This window comes from Hyperoodon ampullatus (genome assembly GCF_949752795.1).
Source record: "Hyperoodon ampullatus genome assembly, chromosome: X".
NCBI classification, from domain to species: domain Eukaryota; kingdom Metazoa; phylum Chordata; class Mammalia; order Artiodactyla; family Ziphiidae; genus Hyperoodon; species Hyperoodon ampullatus.
The window spans coordinates 26,924,259-26,951,027 of NC_136913.1; the positions used below are offsets into that span (position 1 = coordinate 26,924,259).

Below are 26,769 nucleotides of genomic sequence, written 5' to 3' on the forward strand. Positions count from 1 at the left end.
ACTTTTCTTTTTCCAACTTAGATGGTTTTCTATAAGGCGGGTCACAATCCTTGACAAGCAGCCATTCCAAGGAAGTTTGGCACAATTCTTAATTATGGTTCATTGGGCTGAAATTTCAGCAGTTCGTTCCCATAAGCAGACTGTCCTAGAGTGTGGGAGACACAGAAGGGGAATACGTTGGCAGCAATTGTTCTGTCTCTTTCATTTTCTTCCGAATCAGTCCACAGCCCAAGGATTCTGTGAAGTAACAAAATTGGATGTTATGGTTGTGGTCACATGCCCACCTCAACACAAGCAGTTGAAATTTCTTGAGCATTTTAAGGTAGAGATTTATGTTTTATTTGCAGGTCAGGATTATTCTTATTTAAATATCTATAGATATAAAAGGGAGGGCAAAAATGCTCACACACAAAAGTTGTATACCCAGTTAGAATTTATGTCTGTATTGATAAAGAAATCTTTGATTTAGGATTCTTGGTCACTTTTTCCTAGAGGATTGAGATTGCGATGTGTGGGTGTAAGTATGTTTTGTTGCCAAGAGTGGGGTGATATTACCACAGTGACCAAAACTAGGATGAAATTCCCATTTATAAGGATAATGGTTGTACCCTCTCTACCTCAGAGGGGAAAAATGCCTGGATAGATTCATCACTGCTATGCTTTCTTGCCATAATTTATTCTCTTCTACATTCTGCACAAGTTCTTTAGGCCCTGTGACTTCATCAATCGTAAGCTGTTTTATTATTTCAGAATCACGAGACTGTAGATAGTAGGCATACTCAAAAGGCTTTCACGTTGCTCTACCACATATAGAGAATTTTTTTCAAAGAGGCCAATTAGTATTTTTATTAATCCTACCAACATAGAAAAATAGATATTAAGTATTACTGATCTATACTACAGCCATGACAGATGTCTCTTGAAGTATATGATCACTGCCAGTGGAGCAGAACTTTCCAGGGGCAATGCAGTACTATTTTTATATTCAGTGACGGTAAGTCAGACAACAAATGGAAGGTACCTATTAATGAATTACCAGATGCTAGAATTTTGTAAGAGATTTTTATAATGCTATTCAGTTATTCAGTTACTCCTTCCTTCATTTTAGAGTTTGTGTCATAGAGTGTATATCCCCCCAACGTAATATGTATATACACATATACACACATGCACACATTTACGTGCATGTACACACATTTACATACATGTATGTAAATCTGTGTGATACGTGCACGTACACAGTTACGTACATGTATGTAAATCTGTGATATATCCATATATTAAATATGTTTGTAAAGTATATATAATGTATGTATAACATGCATATACTCATATATAAACACACATACACACATACACATATATTCTATATATAGTATTTATACATTCTATATAATCTCTGGAAGGTATAGGGCTCTCCAGATTTTCACATTATTTTGTTTTGGTGACTGTTTAGGTTTATTGGTAGGAGACTTATGAGTTTCTGAATCACTGATCATTCCTCTATTCTTGTGCAAGTAAGAGAGTATTTCAGTGATACACAGTCAGCAAAGCATGGCATATTATCAGATGAGCTCACTATTGCCACATCTGTCATCAAGGTAAAGACATAATCGCCTTGGCAAAGACACAGTCAATCAAATCACTTATTTGGGGTTAAAACAGACATCAGTCGTTAAGCAAAAATGTTTTACTTGATATCTAAATGGTTTAAAAATTGGATCTCTCATATAATTGTCCATCCAAAGACTCAAAGAGTGGTTCTTTGTTTTCAAAGAATATTCTTTATAGAATCAGTGAAAACACTGTTACTCTCTTAACAGGATACCTTCTCCACTTAGCAACAAAAAACATACATTTTAAACAATCATATTCCCTTTTATCAGTCTGAGTCAGATGAAATCTTTGGAGTTATCAACCTCTTCCAACAACCTGAGACAGCAGTTGTACATTGGATAACTACGATGTCAGTTATTCCAAGCTAGTGACTTTGGAGTGGTTATATTTATTCTAAGTGCAGACCTAACTTTCTCATGAAAAGAACAGGCTGTATAGTTCCAGGTAGCTGGATAATTCCAAATTCGTTTTGATGTAATACTTTAATTTCAGATGCTTACAGCTGTCTCGTTCCTATCAATCCAGCACTCAAAATTTTGCCCTGCTTGATAATCATTTGTCTCTGTGATTTCTTTATCATTGCTTTACTTAGGAACAGAACAAAGAATCCATTTAGACTAAAAGATACCAAACTATGATGGCAATTTTATGTGATCAAAATATTTTGTAGACTCCTCACAGGATAATTATGATACTTGTGGTAGCCATTGGTAAGAAATGCATAATGAAAGATCTAGTATGCTTTATTACTACATCACATACATATGTTCAAAAAATACTAATACATGTTATTCATCTAGTCTGTTTAGATTTTTGGAATCCTTTCAATAATTAGGATGCCCTCTCAAAGGTCTCCATCTTGAAGCATGAGAACCAGTGGTTTGGAATGATTGAAAGAAACTAAGTCAACCAGTAAAGGGTGTGTTACCAAGAAAGTCACCACTGGGGACAGCTGGAGATCCTAATGGGGGGAGGACCCTAGGAACCACCGTAGAGCATCTGCCTCGGAGTTGTTTTATCTGAGTGTCACAGGAGCTTCATTCATACACCAGCTCCCATCAGTCATCGGCTTAGGGCTATTCCCTAGGGGCCTTAAGTTTTCAGTTCTTTCTGCTTATAGTGCAAGTGGAAAGAGCCACTCAGGCAGCCAGGGAAAGCCCTCAGGTCTGACAGTTGGAAGTCAGGCCAGAGTGCACAGAAAAGATACCAGCCAGGAGAATTACACTGGGACCACCAGGGTAATCTAGGCATATCTTCACATCATAAAGTTGACTGATTAGCAACCTTAATTCCATCTGCTACCTTAATTCCCCTTTGCCATGTAAGGTGACAGTCACAAGTTCAGGAGATTAGAATGTGGATGTCTTTGGGAGGCCATTATTCTGCTTGCCACATTTGGTATGTCTCACTTTTTCCTGGTAACTCAATAAAATAATCCTATTCATTTGAATTTATCTGGTAAAATATTTAAGATGTAATCCAAAGGGCTTTGATGCTAGATATTGAGTTATGGTTTTAACAGATGGAATCTCATGTATCATAAAACAATATGGATATTTTATTTTGAAAGAGAAAAGTTAATTTAGAGAATTAGAACTTCTGTGAGCATATGCATAATAGTTTTGCTACCTGAGGTTCAGCTATTGGCCTACTTTTAGCATTTCCAAAATAAACTTGTCATTTTTGTCATTATCATAACTGATTATAAAGTAAATTACACTGAGCACATTGAACAAATTCAATCATTTAGTTTATGGAGATCTATCATAGAGTGTGGCTATTACATTTGTACTTGATTTCAGTAATGGTTAAGGGAAATTAGAAGGATATGCTGCTCATCATCAGACTGAGACCTTACACAATAATGCAGAAATTGAATCATAGCATAAGCATGTAAACTGAACCTAAGGAAATATACACTATAGAACAATTAGAGAGAAAGCTTGAAAACCATCTCCCATAACTCTCTGCTTTTTTCATCAGAAACAGCACTTGTTAGGCCTTGCATGCTCATGATCCACATCTATTCCAGGAGATTTACTTTCTATAATTTCCTTGCACTCCCCCTCCCAACAAAGCCTTACACATATGCGGTTTCTATGGTGCCCACCTGGGTCTTCGTCTTCCGGTCATTGCTCATGACTTGGATATTTCTAGTCCTCTTAATCAAAATTGTTACTAGTTAATCTGGAAAATTCATCCGCGAAAAGTATTAATAGTTTGTCCTATTCTTCCTCTCTATGACAATAAGAAGAATGCATATTACAGCTGCCTTCCAGAGAAGCGTGGTTGTAAAGTGATTAAGCTAAGTTTTTACACCAAAAAGGTTAGAACTTAAACAGTAATATTAGTGTGTTTTTGTTTTCAAAGCAGTCATTTTGAGAAGACAAGTTCTTATTCCAGTGGCCCTGACGTTAATGTTATAGCTTTCGCCAAATCTACCTATCGTTCACCCACTTGGTGCAGAAAGAGTTCTCCTTCATTTCATAAATTCTATCCACTTTTGTAGCAATCTTAAGTGTTTTCTGAGATGAGGTGTGCTATAAAAGCATACATGTAAAATAAAATTCATTCTTAATTGACAAAGAGTTCAAAATTTTTGTTAAGTTGAAGTTAACTGAATGAGGCATTGGTTGTTTTTAGACTTGGACCCTCTATAGCAAAAGTTCCACTGTTGTCTTTATGTAAGTCCATTCTTCCATGACTGGCTAAAAGCCCAGTTTAACAGGAGCCCTCAGGTACATACATTGTCTTCATTAACTGCCTTTGTTTGAAATACTATTCATACAACAGTATGTCCACCAAAAAGAAGTAGATGACTTGACTTATGCTGATTTTTGAATTATAAAAAAATTGTGATTTCTTATTAAATTGGGCATAGTGATCCTTCTCATGAGTTTTTCCTTTAAATATGAAATAGCACATTGAATACAGTAATTTCAAATATGCATGCATTTGAGTGGATTGTTTCTTGCAAGCAAGGATTTTCTTATATTCTACCTTCACTCTAACATGAAATTAGTAGTTACTATTTCAGAGCATGTATTATATTTCTAGCTTCTTCTTAAGTCGTTATTTTATTTTTGCTTTTATTTTTCTAACATTTATTAGTATAATGTGATGAACACACCCAAAGTATTAATTTAATTGTAAATCAATACTTTATAATATGTACATTAAAATATAGATCTAATATCTTACTATTATAAACATTATATATTTATAATTTTTTATTATTTAATTTTTTAATGCATCTAATCTAGTCCCCTCAACAATATTGCAAGTTATGTGTTACTAAAGCATTTCTGCAGTGAGGAATCAGAGCTAAGGGAAGGTAAGCAAATAAGCCAAAGGGCTGTCAGCTAGGCAGAATTCAAACCCTGATCTGACTCCAGAGGTAGACATAATTCCTTTTCAGTGTGCTACACCACTTGTAATTTTCCATAAGCCTAGCACAGTGCACCTTTTTGAGTTGAAGCGTATTTTGGAGTAGAGATATGACAATAAATGAGATAGCAAGAGAAAACCGTGATTGTAACACCTATTGAGGTATCTTCTTAGAACCAAAGACTTAGAAGCCTACCATAGGCCACAGTTGGCATTGTATTCACTTAGAAGGATATAAAACAGGAAGTAGCACCAAGTGTCCTTCTCCCTTGAGAGTTGGACTTAAAGCAGTCTGTGTAGCAGTCCCCACAGGCATCTGAGAGTGCTACATTTTTAACCATCTCATCCCCCCACTCCCCATACCATGGAACTAGAATCACACTGGGCATGTATGGGAAGCACCCAGGCTTAAAAGCTTCATTCCTTAGTAGTCAGTATCTCTTGCATCAAATCTGTAGTCATAGCCTCTGGAACATGCTCAGTTACAAGTCATCACACTTAGGGAAGTCCAAAGATATGACATGTACATCAGGCATTTATTGTTCATTTACAGTTTCTTCCAGTCCACGTGATATTTACCAATCAGGACTCATTTCTACCACAATCAAGTGGCATTATAACGTATTTGATATACTGCCTTTATTTGTTTCCGGAGGATAAGAACTGGAAAGTTAATCAAATATCAAATTCTAATGCAGAAGGTCAAAATGTTCTAGTAACCCTTTACCTAAAATCATTAAGGAGTGGGGTCTTGAAAAGTAGATTTGGGGATTAGTTCCATTATTAAGATGACAAGATTTGGGTATGACCAAATCTTTGGTATGACCTTTGGGTAAAGATAAATATCCTTGCGTTTGAGGAGATAAAAGAACTGAGAAGCCAGGATGTGAGATGGAGTACCTTTGTGTATGTTGAAATAACCAAAATGTGGATGGGAGAATGGGACAGTGACTCATGCTCTACAGCTCTTACTGAAGAAGGGGAAATGACAAGGAGGTCCACACATGACTCTAGCTTTCATGGAAGGTGGGCGATGCAGTCTGATGGCATGAACTTCAAACCACCTGAGTTTATTGGAGGAAGAAGAGGACAATTCATTTAGAAGAAACAATTGGGAGGAAGGAAAACACATTCTCTGTCTCCACCTTCTAGTATTTATTCTCATAATTCATTGAAGTGTTCTGAAATATTTGAACAAATCTATTCAATGGTAAGAAAACAAACAAAAAATACAGTCAACACATGAATTCCTAAATGTTGTCATGTTTGTATAGGTGTGCCCAATATCATTTCTGTAGATCAGTGGTGAGTGTAACTAGGATTTGTAATAAAACGAGCAAGCACAATACTTGTGTTACATAGGGAATAATATACTGATATAGGGGATGTTAATAAGTCTTAGTATAGGGAATAACATGGTGTTGTTTTTTCAGTGGATTATTATTGGAGAAATCCTTTTTGATAACATAGCAGAAATGGATCTGAATTCTGAGTCTTCCATTTATTAGCTGCATGATCTTGGGCATATTAGTTTACTTCACTAAACCTCAGATTTATCTTCTAAGAGATTAATACACCAATATTACCTACCTCGCAGGATTGTAGTCAGAATTAAATGATATAATGCACATGAAGAGTTTAGTCGAGTGCCTGGTGTGGTAAATACTTAATAAAGGTTAGCTATCATTGTACTTATATTAAATTGCATTTTTTTAAGAAAAAAATAGTTTCCCTAGTAGGTTAATATGAAGAGTTAAAAGAAAGTCAAAGGGTAATGCGTTCAGTTATTTTCTGAAATAAAAGATATGTAATATTATAATGACCCAAGTCCCTATAAAGGATTAAAAGCAGAACATTTGTGCCCTTGACTTTAATTTCTTACTTTGTCCCTGAAGCCTTTACTTAGCATGACCCCAAGGAATTTTTTCCGTATTTCATTAACAATGCTACACTTTTTAAAAGCATTTATGCCCCCCTTACTCCCACCTTAAAGGACTCTTGGGTATATCTCTTGCAAGCACTTGCACTTTGTCTAATTATAGGAAAACACAGGAGAAGATACTTTGTGTCCCAAACTCAATTCTGAATCACTGGAAAACGATGCTGATTGCCGACTACATTAGGGATATCTCGTTTATCAGTTAGCTAGCATTGATCCGTATTTAGAAAATATGCACTTTTAATTTGGTAATGATATTTACCAATATTGCAATCTGTGGTGTCAGTGTTTATGGAAAAAAATCCTCTGAATGATGCTTAAGGGAGCCTCATCACACTCGGCACACATCTTTTAGAAATCTGTGTTTTTCTTGCTCTTTCATCTCAAAATTATGTATTCCAGAGAACGAGCACCATCTTCTACTATCTTTGGGGTCTTGGATAAGTCACTTAATCTCTCACTTCATTTTCTCATCTGTAACAAGAGAATAAAAATGTGTACTTCACAGATTTATCCTCAGGATTTTAACTAGATAATAGTTTTCTTTCTTTGTTTCTTTCTCTTTTTTGCTGCTTTGGGTCTTTGTTGCTGCACATGGGCTTTCGCTAGTTGCAGTGTGCTGGGGCTACTCTTTGTTGCGGTGCGCGGGCTTCTCATTGTGGTGGCTTCTCTCGTTGTGGAGCACGGGTTCTAGGCATGTGGGCTTCCATAGTTATGTCTCTTGGGCTCTAGAGTGCAGGCTCAGTAGTTATGGCGCACGTGCTTAGTCGCTCCACAGCATGTGGGATCTTCCTGAACCAGGGATTGAACCTGTGTCCCCTGCATTGGCAGGCAGATTCTTTACCACTGTGCCACCATGTAAGTCCCTAGATAATACATTATGAAATGCTTATAGAGTGCCTTCTACAAAGAAAGTGGCAATCTAGTCCCTTCCAAAAGTTTAACTGTATTAGTTAACCACTAAAATTATAATTAGGAGTTGGTAAAATTGTTTCAATGATGTAAACATTCCCAGTTTTCACTGGATGAGTTATGTGGCATGTCTTCATTTTATAATTCAATTTACATGGAAATTCTTTTCTAGCCCTCCTCTACAAGTATTCAATCTACAGCTTGTGACACAGTGTACATGATTTTGGGTAGATGGTGGTTAAGTGCTTTATATAAAAGATGCATTATTTACCAGATCAAAGGTCAATGTGTTCATAATTTAATATCCAAGGGTCAGACAGTCCAGAAATGTCTCAGAATTTCTGAAGTGATGTACATTTCTGAAATGAAACTGCCATTTTATAATGGATAGCACTTCAACTGGGTAGCCAAGCATACTTATATGATTTACATGGCATAGCTCATCAGTGAGGCCCTCCATAAATCTGCTCTGGGACAAATTTCCAGATTCCATTTTTAAGTACCTCAACATTCTTTTCTCTTTAAATAAGTCTTTCTCAAGAAAATTATCACAGCATTGCTCTTGGGACTGAATGTCCTTATGTGGTAGACTATTCCATTTTCTGAAAGATTGCTTATTAATTTGGTGAGTGTGATGGAGTTGTTTTTCTATTTTAGTTTTCTTGGATATGTTCATTAGCAAAATTACTGTCATCTTTATAGTGAGGTAGAGGTGAAAATAACTTTACTATGATATGGACACTGCATCTCATTTTTCTTAATGAATAATATATTATTGTAAATTTATTCATTAGCTATGGCAGTTTTATTCTGATTTAATATTGATGGATGGTTTTTATATTTTATTTTATAATTTTGTGTTCCACTGATGTATTTTCTTTAAAGCATTGTGAATGGATTTCTTAATTTTACTAAACTGATAGTAAGAATATACTGATGATAATACTAGTAATAGTAGCTACCATTTTCTTAATGTGTACCATTTCTAAGCACTGAAGTATGATTTGCATACCTAATTTCACATAATCATAAAAAATCCTGCAAAGTCAGTATTATCTCATTTTACAGATAACCAATCTTAAGGCTAATCTAGGAGACCAAATTTCCATTATAAATTTTGTAATGAATGTATTCCTTGGTTCATTTATCTATTCAACAAATTTTATGGAGTGCCTACTATGTGCCAAAGGACCTTGAATAGAGCATTTAACAAGATAGACATAACCCCTGCCCTCAGAGCGCTTCTAGTCCTTGAGAAAATTTAACAGTTAGCCAAAACATTACAAAAAAATGTGATAAGTATTTTGATATAACCGGTGGAAGCTTTTATATGAGCATCAGGGAGCCCTAGCCTGGGAGGAGAGAGGGCAAGGGTAGCCTCTTCATGAAAGACTTTATCAGGTCAGTGGAGGTGCTTAAGGCAGCTATGGAGTGTGCAATAAGCTAGTAGTGATGCAGGAGAGAAGGTCCTGTATAGAGAACTCTAATCCATCATAAGAAAATTAACCTATATTCTAAGAGCATACTTAATTATGGAAAGGCTGTGTTCAAAATAGGAATCATAATCCAGGAAACAATCTTAAATTGTCATTTCCCATTGCTTGATGATTATTAAAGCAAATATATTTTGAATAGATGTTTCCTATTGCTGGGTTAAAATGATTTCCTCAATTGAACTTTCACAAACATCTTTAGGCTTAACTTTTATTCAGTAAGTCAATGAAAATGCTAATTTTTAACACTTTGCAGCAGCTTTCTTCTAAACTTGGAAACTTTATCTGACTGAAGAAATTAAAAAATCTCACCTGCATCAAATAGTCTTACTCATGCTGTAGTGGAGTCAGTTGTAGAGTTTCAATTCAGTTCACAAATAGCTCTTTAATTCCTGCAGAACACCATATACTTGGTGTGTCAGGCAGTGATCTGCAAACGTTTTTGGTCATGGGATCATATCAGTCAAAATATTTTTGAACAAGCAGTATTTGTCTATTAACAAGGAATTGGTATACATTACTATATTAATAGATAATACACATTAAAAACCTAAATAACATAGAGAATTAAAGAATGGGATAAAAACAAATAGAAAAAGAAGTTGCAGATTTTCTTCTCATGGCCCAGTTGAGCAAGTGTTGAGTATCACCCAGGGAGTGGGAACTTGTTTTGCTTACCATCACATTGAGACAGAGATGAATAATCTGTTAACGCCTACCTTCAAGGAGGTAGCAAAATGATAGTAAGACAAGTTCACCACAACAGAATGCTCTGCTCTGTGGTATTTGAAGTTGGAGCCATCATAGTTCAAAGTCAGAAAGGTGTTTTCAGGACTAATTTAGTCGTGCACTGGGGCTAAGGAAAGGGGTTAATGGGCAACAAAGACAGGAAGGAAGCTCAGCGGTGCTTTTGCGGAGTGCTTCTCAAAACTTAGTGTGCCGGAATCAATCAGAGATCCAAGCTGAGGCCCGGGAGTTTGCATTTCTAACAAGCTCCAAGATGATGTTCGTATTGCTGGTATGCAGACCAGACTTTGAAGAGTGAGGCTTTAGAGGACTTTCACATATCAGGTGAGAAGTTTGTACTTAATATGGTAGGCACTTGGCAATTTCTAAAGGTGTTCCAGCTGGGGACAACATGATCAAGTTCAACTCCAGGCAGATTCATTTAGCAATAACTTATAGATTGGAAAGGAGCAGGCTGAGACTGGAAGAAGAGAGATAAGTCTGGAGGCAATTACAATAGTACAGGTGAGAGGTAATAACGCCTCTGAACTAGGACACTGGCAGTGGAAACAGGAAGGAGAAGATAACACTGAAGGACGTTATAGAGGTAGAATCAACCTGAGAAGAGAGATAACAAACTAACACAGGTATAATATATAAAACAAATTAAATCAAGGGCTAGAGAAACTAATGAGAAATCTGACCTCTTCTCTTCATCTAGTAATTTGGAATATGAATTTTCATAAATTTGAATACATATGCATAAATTATGTGTTGAGCTAACCACAGGAAAATGTCTAGTAGAAGAGATCACAAAATAAAATCAAAGCGCCGGAATGGATGACTGGCTTCGAATGTGTTTATCGTCTCTGATCTTTATTTCCAGAAGGAAATGCTAATCCTGGCAATACGTGTCCAAACAGGTTCAGTAAATCACAATGATTGTAAATAGTGCTTTATTCGTACTGAGCAAACATTTCCTGTTCATCGGCCTCCAGGTGAAAAACATTAATGTCCACATAAAAATCCCTGAAATTTTTGAAGTGTTAACAGGGTGCAGGTGACAGGGAGAAATGTATTTTCATTGTAGGCTCCGAATTTCCATAGCTGTTTTCTGCTGTGTGGCCACTTTTTCCTTTGTCACCTGACTTTATGCTGCACATACTGTCAGTCATAGAGACCACTACATTCATTTTCCTTGCATGTGTCTGGCTTCTCCTACTGGATGATAAGTTCCTTGACAGCCAAGACTGTGGCTTACTCATTTTGTATCCCCAGATCCCAGCACAGATGTTGCATAAACTGTTTTGAGTGAATGAGTTATCCCAGAACTTTAAACAGATGTGAGCACAGAGAAAATTCCCTTTGGAATGAATGAATAAGTGGGTGAGTGAAAGAACGACTGTTGACTTAGTCCTTAGAATGGCCATTTCCCAGATTCTGTTTTCTTTATTGCTAGATAAGTACCAATCTTACTCAGCCCAAAGTATGCAATCAATATTTCACTCATCCATGCCCACATTCTATAAGTAGATTTCATTTATATGGTGACTTTGAAATCAGAAGGCTAACTTTAAATTTATTATTTAGTATAGGTCAAAATTAATGTGTTTTGCATTATAGTCTAGTTTAAATATGTTAAATTTCTTTACATCAGATCAATTTACCATTTTTCACTCACATCGACTTTTTCATCATCCTTTCAAGCCTCCCATTTTTCTTTTTAAAAAATAGTTTCTTTATACTCCATTATTGTTGTGTATGTGTGTTAGGAAAAACACTGACCTCTTTGGTGGCCATTTTGTTACTATCCTCAGTAGTGTAATTTGGGGATCTGTATCAGTGAGCATAAACATGGTTGGACAAAGGATTTTAGCTCTCAGTTCTTTCTGTACTGTGCATGCACAGCCTCTGACTTGTGCTTGTAACTGTGGTTAGGTCAACAGGATATAAATTCTTAAACTAACAGCTGACCCATAGTTTTTATTGAAAGGCATCTTACATTCAGATTAGTTTTTGTATATGAAACCTGAAAAGGTTAGTTACTCAGGCTGCTGTACTGTTTCCAAACTTTCTAGGATTCTAGCACATTGTTTTAAATTAGTTTTCACTATTTCTTTAAATAGTTACATTTTCAGGAATCACAGATGGGAGCAGAGCCTTGGAGACCATCCAGTTGAATCCTTTCGTGGTAGGGATGGTATAATAAAAAATTAAGTCACTTTGCGAAGGACACATAGCTGGTTATTGACAAAAATGGAGTAAAAATGAGAATCCCCCAAGTCCCCCAGCACAGTGATTTTCTCTTATGCTGTGCTACATCATTAAAGGATTTTATAGTTTCCCTGTGGCAACATAGAAGCTATGTTTAATGTTCAAGTATGATTCATAGTTAACATTCGTTGGATCTGTTGGAAACCTAGATATGATAAAAGCAAAAGACACCTTGAACAAGCACTTCCTATAAGACAGCATATATCTTAAATTTGTATTGCAATCTTTTGAAACCCTCCCAGTTTATTGGTGTCCCAAAAGGCTTACGAAATTTCTAGATTCATTGTTCTAAGCTTTGTCAATAAGAGCAATATTTACTCCTGTGATACTTCAGTTCTAAATTTTTTCACTGTACATTTTCTATATATAACAATAATATTGAATCTTCTTGGGGATTTTACTGTTCAGTTCAGCATGAGAGTTTGTTGATCTAAATACAAATTCTGAAAATTGGTTTATGATTTGTGTTATCATGCGCTTTTGCACTGGAGGGCAGTCACTGGTATGTGGAATACAACTTCTGTTGATGCCCACAGTCTATGGTATTTCACAGGATAATGATGGATAATGCAAGGCTAGTGCACATGGTTCTTTTAATACGTTCATTCTTGGCAGTAACAGATTGAATGAGGCAACTTTTTACACAGCCTATTTCATTCCATTTTCAAAGGAGGCTATCATGCAATATGTCATTGACTTTAATTCTACCTACTTACTGTCATAAAGTAATATTAATGGCTTGAAGAATCCAGAGCCTCTTAAATCTCCTTCGAATCTATGCTTCTTTCCATTTCCACTACCAACAAGCTACTTCAAGCCATAATAACCTGAACAATTGCAGCTGCATCCACTCTTGCCCTGTTTAGTCCATTGTCTACTCAACATTCAAGCCTATTTATAAAAATACAAATCCGATCCATTTATTCTCTGGCGTAAAACCAGTCAGTAACTTCCTGTTGCTCCCCAATCCTTACTATGTCAGCAGATGGGTGCCTGATTTGTTTTCCTTCTCCCAACTTCACCCCATCCATCTCTCCTCTCCCTCTCACTTTCTCAGCTTCTACCCTCCATGAAAGCACCTGCTTTGGCTTTGTCACCTCTGACATGCTTTGGCCTTTGTATATGCTCTTTATCCTATCTGCAAAATATTCTTTGCCGATTTATTGGCAGTGCTTCAGCGAGTTCTCTCCTTTTCATGCATGAATTTTCAGATTCAATGTCACTTTCATAGGTAAGCTTTTTCTCACTTCAGAAACTAGGTTAGAGCTTCTTATTATATATATATATAACTTCTAACACTGTGCAGTTCTGCTTTGTAGCAATGGTCACGGATACATTTAATTAATTGTCTATAATCTACTATAAATTTGTGTAATAATTTTTTAGTTTCATGCTAAATGTGGCCAGATATCTTTTGTTCACCATTGCATCACAAGAACCTGGTATACTATTTTGAACATGGTGGGTTCTCAGTAATATTTCTTGAGCTATTGCTTATCAGAGCTCAATTTCCTACTAAGCTTGATGAACCTCAGGTTGATAAATACATTGTGGGAGAGTGGTCTTCAACATGGTGTTTTGAATTTCAAGGGACCCCAAAAAGAATTTATTACTAAGGAAATATTGGACCATCTCTTCATTTTATTTTATCATTAAATTTTTTTGGTGCCTATTTTATATTTCACATAAAGTATTGATAGAGTGTTACAAGTATACAGTTTATATAGAGATAAATGGAGAGGGAATATGTATTCACTGTTCTCTTTTTCTTTCCGTCCTTCCACCATCTTTTTTTTTTCCTGTTTTCTTTTTTTAACTATTACGTGATCAAAAATTCTGGACACTACTGATGTAGAAGAGCTTGATTTGTTTTTTTACTTAATATATATTTACCCTCTATTTAATAAGCAGAGATGAGCATGTCTTTTAAATTGCATTTTCCTTGGCCTAAATTTCTACCCTATTATTTAAAATTGCCCCATTGTAATTTGTTTAAAAACATTTATTTTACTTCCCCAATGAAGGCTAGTAGACGAAACAGTAACGGTTTCATACTAAAGACAATAAGTGGATCGATGGTGTTGTGATACCGTGTTACTCTTAATTTTGCTCTGTTGTCTTACCTAATCTGTGCTGTGTATGCCAGCAGGTGTTAAATACAGGGTGAGTAAAATACATTTAAAATTAAACGTCAACCTCCCCACCTCACCTACGTTATCAAGAGTAGAGTAAAATGAAATAGACCAAGAAATTAGCTTACTGGCAAATGCCCAAATGGATTATTAGATGTAATGGTACAAATTTACCTAAATATCACATTTGTCTCTGATCTTTTAAATTGAAATCTTCAACAAAGCCTGGTTTTTTGGCTACTTTTATATTCCTGTGGCTGTTTTATTTCTTTTTAATTTTTTAAATGGATTTTGTAGGCATTGCCTTAAGCTACAGTCATTGCCTCACTATAGGGGTTATTTTACTCTCATTTTGTGATGACGTGTTTTAATCAACAACAACAAGAAGTCATTTGTAATGATAATATTATAGCAGCTTTATTTATTTGCCTGACTTCTGTAAATTAGTTTCAGGACTTCCTTAAATACGATTAAAGCCAAAACCACATGTGAAAATGGAGACACAAAAATTCATCAGAAAAAAATAATAAATCTTGAATGACTCTCTCTTGAAAGAATAGATGGTCATTTAGTTAAAAAAGCAATTTCAGACTACCTGGTAGGATTTAATTATTTGTACCATGGTTTCTAAAAGAGTATTCATTGTTGCCTCCCCTAAGCTTAATGAAAATAATTACCAAATTTTTGTTATCTAGAAACTGAGTAAATAAACTGGATCATTAACTTGAAAACATTATCGGGGTCCCAAAGTTTCACTAATGGAATTTTACATATTTAAATGAAGCAATAAACGGGAAGAAAATATGTTATAAAATAGTTCTATTTAATATCTACATGTGGTCCATGGCAAAATCGAATGTCACTTTGAAACTTTGTTCCTATAATAATACTGGTTAAACTATAAAAGAAACAATGTAAGTTACTCTTGGAGTCCTTCTTATGCTCTATAGGTTGCAATTTAAACCATGTAACCGGAAGCAACTATCTTACTATAAAATAGAAATTCTATAAGGAATGTGCTAAATTTACACCCTAATATTAGTTAGAACAAATTTCTGCACAGATTATGTACAATTCAATAAAGTATTGGGTAATACTGATTCCTACATGGAAATAAAGCATTTTATCAATACACTGTGGATATTCATATTTTTATGTTATCAACAGTGACCTTTTTCCTTTTTCAAGTCAACTTGCTACAGAATCCCTCTTTTCTAAAATATTTCTAGAGTCCAATTCATATAGAAATCACCTCTCCTAGTAATATATGCTTATCTGAAAATAGCCAATATTTCTTGGTGTTTTCTCATGCAGTGCTATACAGGACCTTCCTTATCTGACAAGAAAAAACTAGACATCACCTATGCATCTTATAATATTCATCAGAAAGACATGGAGTAGATATGTTTTCTAGGCTTGCCATGGGAATTTGACAAAGACGAGATATGAAGTTGAAGGCTGGTATTGAGCTGACTTACAACTGTATTTTTTCTTTTTCAGTTTAGAAGTTCAATATAACTATATGATTTTGGGTTATACACATATGCCCACTGTTGCTTGATGAATTATTTGGATGTGTTCTTTAGTAGAAAAAATGGGAAATATAATTAGTGAATATGAAATGTATATGTAGAAGTGATTGGTACACAATGTTTACAGCAATTTAAGAAAACAAATTGAAAAGTCGCTATAAGTTATGAGGAAGAAATGCATAACATTCCAACACCTTGATAAAATTTCTTTACAGTCAATATGACCATATAATTACTTTTGGTATTAGAAATATATATTTTAATTTTATTTGAACTCAGATAACTTCAGGAAAATGCTATTATTAAAAACAATCCTTTTTTCCATCCATTGTACTAGATGCTTTAAGGACACAAAAATATGGGTGATTATTAAGTCATTGGTAAGAAATTATATTTAATAAAGTATGACTATGATTTGAATTTTCTGTGGATCATGGTTTATTTATTGTTCCTTAATGTTGTATCCATTATATTGAAGTCATAGTGTAAAACTGAAAGAGCATGAGCCCTAGAATTAAAATGCAGGTCTGTGTGGATGACCTGAGCTACTCTGGCTCTTAATTTTTTTCACATGTTAAGTGGGTGTTAGACTTCCTACTTTCCCAGCAAGTGGTAGGGATTGTGTCATGATTGTCATGAAGTCAAAAAATCTAAATCATGTACCCACAGTATCTAGAGAATTCAAAATTCTAAGTTAAAATTAATTCAGTTGCCTTTATGTGAGTATGATTAAAAGTAAAAAAAGAAACATTTCATAAGGCAAATGACATTTTTGAAAACAGGGTAAAGATGAAGCCTATAGCTATAAGTGAGCACTATCAATAATTATGAAATGCATAGAGGTGAAGTTAGTGAAAATTTGGGAAATAAAGTGTTCAATAAGTAATTTATTAGGCATGCAAAATTAAGACTGTAGACATAGAAAAATAATTAGCTGAGAGCAAACTAAATATCATGTCTGTGTTTCTAAATGTCAGTACAAATGGCACATAGAGGGAGAGGAAGAAAACGTTTATTTTGCTTTCAGCATAGCACCGCATGCTTTTGAATGTTGATTGTGTGTGTTTTTTGTTGGTAAAATAGAGTCTTCTTAACTGAGAGAATATGAATTTGTGTTCAAACAGTGCTTTTCAAATAGTGCAAGTTGTTTTAAGTTTCTTACCAAATTCTAAATAATGATTCATTTTGCCAGTAATAACCTCAAGATGTGTTTAATAACTCAAGGTTTTTTTAACCATTCAAGTAGTTTGACTAAATTCAGTTTAATAGCACACATGTGGTTCCTTTTAGCATCAAGAAAATTACTACGTTTTTCTTTTCAAAAGGTTGTTAGCTGTATGACTGAAGTTTTTCAACTTTAAAGTCTCTTCAATACTATATAGGTATAGCTAAAGTCTAGTTACACAATTTGTTCGTAAAGGGAATTGTGTGATCTTAAACTATGTCCATGGTTTTCAGCTCAATACTTAAAGCAGTGGTTCTCAAAGTGTGGTTCCTGGACCAGAAACAACAGAATTATCTCTGAACTTGTTGAAGATGTAAATTCTTTCTCTCCTCTAGGTGGTTAAAATACCTGCTAAAAATATATCCAGTTCATATCTGGCACTTTAATGTCATAAAGTAATGTTGACAGCAGTGAAGTATAACTTGTGAGGTGAAACATCTTATTTGAGAAGAGCAATGAGTCTTGTGTGATTGAACGGCAACAAGCCAAAAGAATTGAGGAATCATGTTAAGAATGACTGGCGTCAAATTAGGAGCCAAGATGGCGGAGTAGAAGGATGTGCTCTCACTCCCTCTTGCGAGAGCACCGGAATCACAACTAACTGCTGAAGAGTCATTGAAAGGAGGACACTGGAGCTCACCAAAAAAGATATCCCACATCCAAAGACAAAGGAGAAGCCACAATGAGATGGTAGGAGGGGTGCAATCACAATAAAATCAAATCCTATAACTGGTGGGTGGGTGACTCACAGACTGGAGAACACTTATACCACAGAAGTCCACCCACTGGAGTGAAGGTTCTGGGCCCCACGTCAGGCTTCCCAACCTGGGGATCTGGCAACAGGAGGAGGAATTCCTAGAGAATCAGAATTTGAAGGCTAGTGGGATTTGATTGCAGGACTTCGACAGGACTGGGGGAAACAGAGACTCCACTCTTGGAGGGCACACAGAAAGTAGTGTGTGCATCTGGACCCAGGGGAAGGAGCAGTGAAGCCAGGGGAGACTGAACCAGACCTACCTGCTAGTGTTGGAGGGTCTCCTGCAGAGGTGGGGGGTGACTGTGGCTCACTGCAGGGACAAGGACAGTAGCAGCAGAAGTTCTGGGAAGTACTCCTTGGTGTGAGCCTAAATGCCCATCCACAGACGAATGGATAAAGGAGATGTGGTACATATATACCATGGAATATTACTCAGCCATAAAAAGGAACTAAGTTGGTTCATTTGTACAGGCATGGATGGATCTAGAGACTGTCATACAGAGTGAAGTCAGTCAGAAAGAGAAATACGGATATCGTATATAAATGCATATATATGCAACCTAGAAAAATGGTACAGATGAACCAGTGTGAAGGATAGAATTGATACACAGATGTGGAGAACCAACGTATGGCCAACAAGGGGAGAAAGTGCTGGGGGTGTGGTGGTTGTGTGATGAATTTCGAGATTGGGATTGACATGTATACACTGATGTGTATAAAATTGATGACTAATAAGGAACTGCTGTATAAAAAAAAAAGTCAAAAATTCAAAAACAAAGAATGATTGGTGTCATTGGAAAATTATTGGGTAACTTTCTCTAAGAACTCATTTAAAGGATGGAGAATCAGGACCAAGTATGGAGGCACTGAAAGAGGAACTGGTGGATTTGACATGAGAGCATTTATTTGGCCACAAACTGAAAAGGGAAATTGTTGTGTGTCCTTCAATGTCATATTCCTTGCAAAGAAAGGAGGTCTTGGGTTGGCTGGTAAACCCAACCATGGCAACTGGCTTGAGGTTGCTTTTTATCTGAAAAGAGTGGTGGTTCTCAAATTCCAGTGTACTTAATAATCCCCTTAGTAATTATTTCAAATGCATATGCCTGAGCCACTTCCTCAGAGATTGTGACTTAAGAAGTCCAAGGACCACACTTAAAGAAGAAAAACAAAAACTGTGCTAAAGGATTTTGGGTAGGCAGAGGGTTTTACTCAGATTCCCTATGCAAGTCAGTATTATGCATTGTGGTGAAAAGCAACTATTTAAAAAATAAATAAGAAATATAAACAAATAAAAATATGCTCAAGAAAGCTCTTTATGCTAGGAATAGACACATATGGGGAATTCCTTTTGTCACTTTCTAGTTTCACCCACTTAGTGAATGAAACAGAATCAGTACCTAAGGACTTTTTAAATTGTTAACAACAATGAATGAATAGCTCTCCCTCCTTGGTTTTCTAGTGTTCTGCTTTATGAAAGAAACAGAAAATTCCTACATTTAGGTCCACTAGCTATCCTAAGTGAAGTCTTTCTAGATTGATTTGTTTGATTTTTGATTTATTTGATTACAATTTCCTTATTATTGATAATGGTGATTACAAGGCCACTCTCTTCTTGTAAATTTGCTCAAGCAGCCTGGAAGATGAGGCTACTTCAATTATCATTTTTAAGCTATGAGAATAAATTGGTGGTGGAGAGGTATACTGCAAATTTGGAACTATAATGACCTATACTCTGCTTACAAAATGGTTTTAGCGTGGCTGACAGTAACCAGTAACTCGTGATATGACTCAGAGCCAAGGGGAAATATATATGAAGAGGAAAAGTGCAATATATTAAAATTTTTATTTTGAAATGCATGTGACTTTTAGATTAAATTGCCTTATTTATGATGACATAGCTAAGTTATAGTACATAGCAAATGAAAGCTCCTGAACTATAGTAAGAAATAATCATCTTTACATGGGAAGTTGACAGAGGACGATTTTGTTTAGTATTTTACTATCATTTAAAAGTCATGAAACTTCAGAAACAGATTTATAGTAAATGTGGCTTAATGGTATAGAATATTGGATGTTTTATTCGGGTAAAGTACAGGAAAAAAACCTCTCTGTTGAAAATGCATATGAGAGTTGATTTATTTAAATTGTGGTGAATTTACTAAATTCAGTAGATGAAGCTCTGTACTAAGTGTAAGGAGGCATGAAAAAATCCAGGAATCTCAGCTTATGTACCAAGTAAAGACCTCATATTCAAAATTAATACAGGTTGTCATATTGTATTTAAAATGTTCTAGTATAATTAATTTTTAAAGAAAAATGACGGTGATCTTTTTGTCGTAGTGACAAGTCACTGCTTATTTATGTTTTGAATTCAGGTTTGTTTGTTTTTTCACTGCCTTATTGCTAAGCACAATATGTCATATAAAATATATATCCAAGTGCTTTGGAAAGCCTAAAATGAGTTATGAGTGGGCTGAGCTTAATCAGTTTATTATTTCTTGAGCTTAGTAGCTACAAGTAAAAGCAAAATGCAATTCAATAATTGAAAATGCACATATTGTCCCCTGGAGTTTCCCATGCAGAGGGAGAAATAGAAAAATGATAGTTGCTAGAATTTGGAAGCTACATGTGAGCAGCTTCTTTTAATAAGATTCCAGTGTATGTTCCATGTAGAAATGGGAACATTAAATTTTTTTCTTGAAATAGTATATCACCTTGTATAATGCTTTTCTTTATCTTCACAGTTCTAAAACTTTAGCCTGCATCAGAATTCCCTCGAAGGCTAGATAAACCCAATTTGCTGGGCCCCAGACCTGGAACTTCTGATTCTGTTAGGTCTGGAGTAGATAATTTGCTTTTCTAACCAGTCCCCAGGTGATGCTAATGCTGATGCTGATACTGCTGGTTCAGGGACCGCACTTTGAGAACCACTGTCCTAGTCTTTTAATAAGCAAATGTGAAACCAAAAAAAAAAAAAAAAAGGCAGCTTCAAAGGGATGGATTCCTCGACTGTTATAAATGTATTTATTATGAATTATTACCTTTAATTTTTAATGGAAAATCTTGAACTTTTATGGGAGTTATCAAAAGAGTAACTTTTGTTTCATTTGATTATTTTTTCATCTCTGTCAATTTAACTAGGTAAAGGATCCATGCTTAAACCTGACGATCGTATCTGGGCTTGCACAGGCACTACAGTTCTGTCTTTTCTATATGATGAATGGGCATTAGTTTGAAAATGTGCACACTTTCTGCTGCATTGTGATTTTCCCCCTCTATCAAAGTCATCAATCTTTTGGTCCATGTATGCCTTCAGATTTCTGTCATTGACAAGCAGAAGGAGGCTGGACAGTGATTCAAATGATGTTGATGAAGTCCAGAAAGCATTGCATTTCAGGACTCCAAAATGATTCACCATTTTCTTCTTTGGGTTTGGGTATAATGGTCTTGATAGTTCCTGACTCATCAGTCTTTTCAGCATCTTTACTCTCTTTACAATTAAATTGAAGGCTGGCACCAGAGAAACTGGGGCTCTGTCAAGTAATATGCATCTCCCCTTGCCTGAAAAGAGAGATGACTGTACAGTCAACTGAGCTGAATTCTGCTTCAGTGGAGAAGAAAAAGAAAAAAAAAAGAGGAGAAGCCAGTTCTGCCGATTGGAGAACGTTCCATGATACACAGCCCATTGCTGGCTATGGGGCTAGGAGATCCTTTCTCTTTTTTTTCGGAAAGAACAAAGTTGTTTTGCCTTAAATTACTTGTTTTACTGACTCGTTATGAAGATTTATTGAATGATATGGTCATTTCAGTACCTTCAGAATTAAAACAGATACTCTTAACAAATCATGTTTCCTCGCTACACTGTACTTTTCCCACACACTCTAGTGCTGTCTCCAGTTGAATAGACCTTTTTTTTTTAACTGCAAAATTTTCACCAAATGATTCTGTTCTTTTATGGAGCAGAAGTGGTTAATTTTTAATTTGTAATATATGTACTTTTCTTATAATACAGTAGCCAACTGTTTACACATATAAACATATTTGCACAAATTGCAACATTTAAAATAAAAGTATTGCATTGTTTGACTGAATTAATATAGTTCAAGAAAATACACCCTCTCCCTAAGAAGTCTGTTTTATATTTTTGCATGTTCTAGGATAGTTAGTGTAGTAGTCACAATAATGACCCCTCAAAGATGTCCAAATCCCCAGAACCTGAACTGTTACCTTGCATGGCCAAAGGGAGTTTGCAGATGTGATTAAGGATTTGAGTTGGAGAGGTTACCCTGGATTATCTGGGAGGGCCTAATATAATCACAAGGGTCCTTGTAAGAGGGATGCAGGAGAGTCTGAGACAGAGAGGCAGAGAAGGAACTCTGTGTAAGTAAGGCTTTGGTAATCAGTGTTATTATTGAATGCGTGCAGAATTTGAATAGGATCTGTTGTGACTTTCCCTCTCTTTTTTAACAACCTCAAACCATGAATGGAATTCTCTTATTAGCTTTCAGTACCAGGTCTATTAGACTGAGTAAAAGAATGATGTTTCTACCTCACTGCTGAGTAGAAGAGTGGTTCTCAAATTTTATTTTGCCCCAGAATCACATGGAACGCTTGCTAAAACTAGAGAGTTTCTGTTGCAGTTAGGTCCAGGTGGGGTCCACAAATTTGCATTTCTAACACATTCCCAGATTGAGGCTGCTTCTGATCTGGGGACTATAGTTTGAGAATTAGTGGACTGTGTATTCAGCTCATGAGTACTAGTGGTCTTAGAACAGCGTTTCATCTTTGAAGCTGATAAAAAAAATGTCTCTTTTGGGCTTTGATCAAGTTAACAACAATAAAACAATTCATATTCTCGCTCTCTCTCTCTCTCTCTCTCTCTCAAAAGCCCTTTCTTAAAAGTCTCATTCAATAACACATGTTACAATGGGGGACTTCACATAGGACGATTGTTGTCAGTGCCATAAGAACTACTGTCTTCAAGAAAGGAAATAAAATGAGCAACAAAGGGTAACATTTTATATGAAGAACCTCTGAAAATCTGCAGATATATCTAAGGTTTATTTTTAAATATTTTAATCTTTTTGCATCTCTTTGAGATAGGTAAGATTTAAGTATTATTTATCCGTTTTTTTCAAGAAGAAGAGATTATTTTTTTAAGGGAGCAGTGGGACTTCAATTAGGCTGTTTTTCCTTGTTTCTAAATCTTGTGCTCTACCAATTGATCCACTTTACCCAAAACAAGCATATTTCCTTTATTGTACTTTGCTATATTGCTTAGAATTTAAATGTTACAGTGGAGTCTTAGATTCCTGTATCTTTATATGTGTGTATGTAGGTGTGCAACACACATACTCAAGTGTATCTGTGTATGTATCAAATTGTATGAAGCAAAATAAGGGAGGCTTAATTCATGGTAAATGTATCCATGTTTTCATCGTGTTTCCTTCTTTGGACAAATATTATTACTAAAAAACAAAAACCACCCAAACCTTCCATATTATAATTTCACTGTGCAAGCTATTTAAATTCTGTAGAACAGTTTACATGGTGATTAAGTACATGAGCTCTGGAAACATCTGCTTTCAGAGCCTGGCTTTGTTACTTGCTAACATGTGAACTGAAGGAGGTTAATTAAGATCTTTTAGTCTCAATTTCCTCACCTGTAGTGAAAACAATACTAGTCCCATCCTAGGGTTCTGATGAAGATTAAATGAAATAATACTTGTAAGGCTCTTAGCACATTTTGTTTTCGTAACAATTACTCATTACTATCTCAACTATTTAATGCTATATTCTCACTACTTGTATTTGTAAAATAACACCGTTGTGTCTTTATAGAGTTCCAAATGAATCTTTTGAGTCTGAGAATATTTTGCTTCAGAATCTTAACGTCTTAATGTTTATATGTTAGATAATATGTTTAGGTAATACTATTACTGTTTAACATAGATGTGGATGCTAAGCCCCTAACTTTTCATTTTGAAACGTACTTTCTCTACCTATACTTTGAACATCTTGATCATTTCAGCTAAAGTTCATTGATGTGGCAGACTTTAGAAAGAATTAGGTAGAATAGTTTATTGACTCATTCAATCAAGAAATTATTATACAGTGCCTACTGTGTACCACATCCTCTTTTGGGGGGGATTCAGCAGCGAACCAAGCAGAGAAGAAAATTCTGCCCCTGCGACATTAATATTCAAGTGGATTGATTGCTCTCAAAAGTGCATAAAATAAATAATTGCAATTATATTTATATAACTAAGTCAACTTTATCCCTTTTTCAGATTTTTGACAAAATGCTCCTTTTTTAATTCTCATAACATAAAGCAGGTGAAACTGAAGAAAAATTGCATTCATTTTTACAATTTATCTAGGCTCTTTACCATTTTTAATAAGCTAGCTATAAGTGATTTTTGAAATCTAAAATCCCAAACACATTAAATTACAGATTTTGAGTTTTTAGTTGGTGCAACGGACATCAGCCACTTTTGTTTCAGTATCCATCACCTTCCTTTAATAGAGCCCAGATTTTCCTCCTGGAATCCACCAGGGCCCCCACTTCTGATTTATTTGCATCAAGTCTGGTTAGATCCTGGGACTGGGCATGGGCCACCTGACTTTGGCCTAAGCTACTCAATACAGTCATCCCCCAAGCCTCATTGATTAGTTTGGAGAGGAGCATGTGCCTTAGATTGGCCAGTGAGAATCAGTGGAGTTTACCTCCCTGCTTTTGTTTGAGTGATAGGAATTCCAGCTGGATTTGAAACTGAGGGGCTGTGAAACTAGAGCTGATGCTGTTTATATAATGTGAGAATGAAGTCACTCACGAAGGAAAGCAGAGCTCAGCCAAGCCCAGGGACAGAGAAACTGAATCTGGTACCTTGCTTTATGCCTCTGATTTAAGCTAGACCCACCCCGGTACTTTTCCATTATGTAACACCCAAAGCAGGAAATTTTGTGTTGGTTGATTTGCAGACAGGTATATACCACTGGTGATTCCATTCCAGAAGTGGCAGAGCTAAGACGATGTGATTTTTCAAAAATGGTGGAAAAGCCTTTGTAAAATTGCAAAGAAAATGAAGCAGTATCTTTGAATTCTAAGAATTTGTCCATTTCTTCCAGGTTGTCCATTTTATTGGCATATAGTTCCTTGTAGTAATCTCTCATGATCCTTTGTATTTCTGCAGTGTCAGTTGTTACTTCTCCCTTTTCATTTCTAATTCTATTGATTTGAGTCTTCCCCCTTTTTTTCTTGTTGAGTCTGTCTAATGGTTTATCAATTTTGTTTATCTTCTCAAAGAACCAGCTTTTAGTTTTACTGATCTCTGCTATGGTTTCCTTCATCTCTTTTTGATTTATTTCAGATCTGATCTTTATGATTTCTTTCCTTCTGCTAACTCTGGGGGTTTTTTGTTCCTCTTTCTCTGATTGTTTTGGGTGTAAGGTTAGGTTGTTTCTTTGAGATTCTTCTTGCTTCTTAAGATAGGAATGTATTGCTATAAAATTCCCTCTTAGAACTGCCTTTGCTGCATCCCATAGGTTTTGGGTCATCGTGTTTTCATTGTCATTTGTTTCTAGGTATTTTTTGATTTCCTCTTTGATTTCTTCAGTGACCTCTTGGTTATTTAGTATTGTATTGTTCAGCCTCCATGTGTTTTTTTTAACATTTTTCCCCTGTAATTTATTTCTATTCTCATAGCGTTGTGGTCTGAAAAGATACTTGATACGATTTCAGTATTCTTAAATTTACCAAGACTTGATTTGTGACCCAAGATATGATCTATCCTGGAGAATGTTCCATGAGCACTTGAGAAGAAAGTGTATTCTGTTGTTTTTGCATGGAATGTCCTATAAATATCAGTTAAGTCCATCTTGTTTAATGTATCATTTAAAGCTTGTGTTTCCTTATTTATTTTCATTTTGGATGATCTGTCCTTCGGTGAAAGTGGGGTGTTAAAGTCCCCTAGTATGATTATGTTACTGTCGATTTCCCCTTTTATGGCTGTTAGCATTTGCCTTATGTATTGAGGTGCTCCAATGTTGGGTGCATAAATATTTACAATAGTTATATCTTCTTTTTGGATCGATCCCTTGATCATTATGTAGTGTCCTTCTTTGTCTCTTCTAATAGTCTTTATTTTAAAGTCTATTTTGTCTGATATGAGAATTGCTACTCCAGCTTTCTTTTGATTTCCATTTGCATGGAATATCTTTTTCCATCCCCTCACTTTCAATCTGTATGTGTCCCTAGGTCTGAAGTACATATGCTCTTGTAGACAGCATACATACGGGTCTTGTTTTTGTATCCATTCAACCAGTCTGTGTCTTTTGGTTGGAGCATTTAATCCATTTACATTTAAGGTAATTATTGATATGTATGTTCCTATTACCATTTTCTTAATTGTTTTGAGTTTGTTATTGTAGGTGTTTTCCTTCTCTTGTGTTCCCTGCCTAGAGAAGTTCCTTTAGCATTTGTCGTAAAGCTGGTTTGGTGGTGCTGAATTCTCTTAACTTTTGCTTGTCTGTAAAGGTTTTAATTTCTCCATAGAATCTGAATGAGATCCTTGCTGGGTAGAGTAATGTTGGTTGTAGGTTTTTCCCTTTCATCCCTTTAAATATGTCCTGTTACTCCCTTCTGGTCTGCAGAGTTTCTGCTGAAAGATCAGCTGTTAACCTTACGGGGATTCCCTTGTATGTTATTTGTTGCTTTTCCCTTGCTGCTTTTAATATTTTTTTTGTATTTCATTTTTGACAGTTTGATTAATATGT

The 26,769-nt window shown here is 35.6% G+C and overlaps 1 protein-coding gene across 1 annotated transcript in view; it reads left to right on the plus strand.

Moving 5' to 3' along the window:
- Nucleotides 1-26,769, plus strand: part of IL1RAPL1 (interleukin 1 receptor accessory protein like 1) — a gene marked incomplete at both ends in the record, with an annotated part of 1,135,095 nt that overhangs the window by 361,798 nt on the left and 746,528 nt on the right. The window lies entirely within an intron of this gene.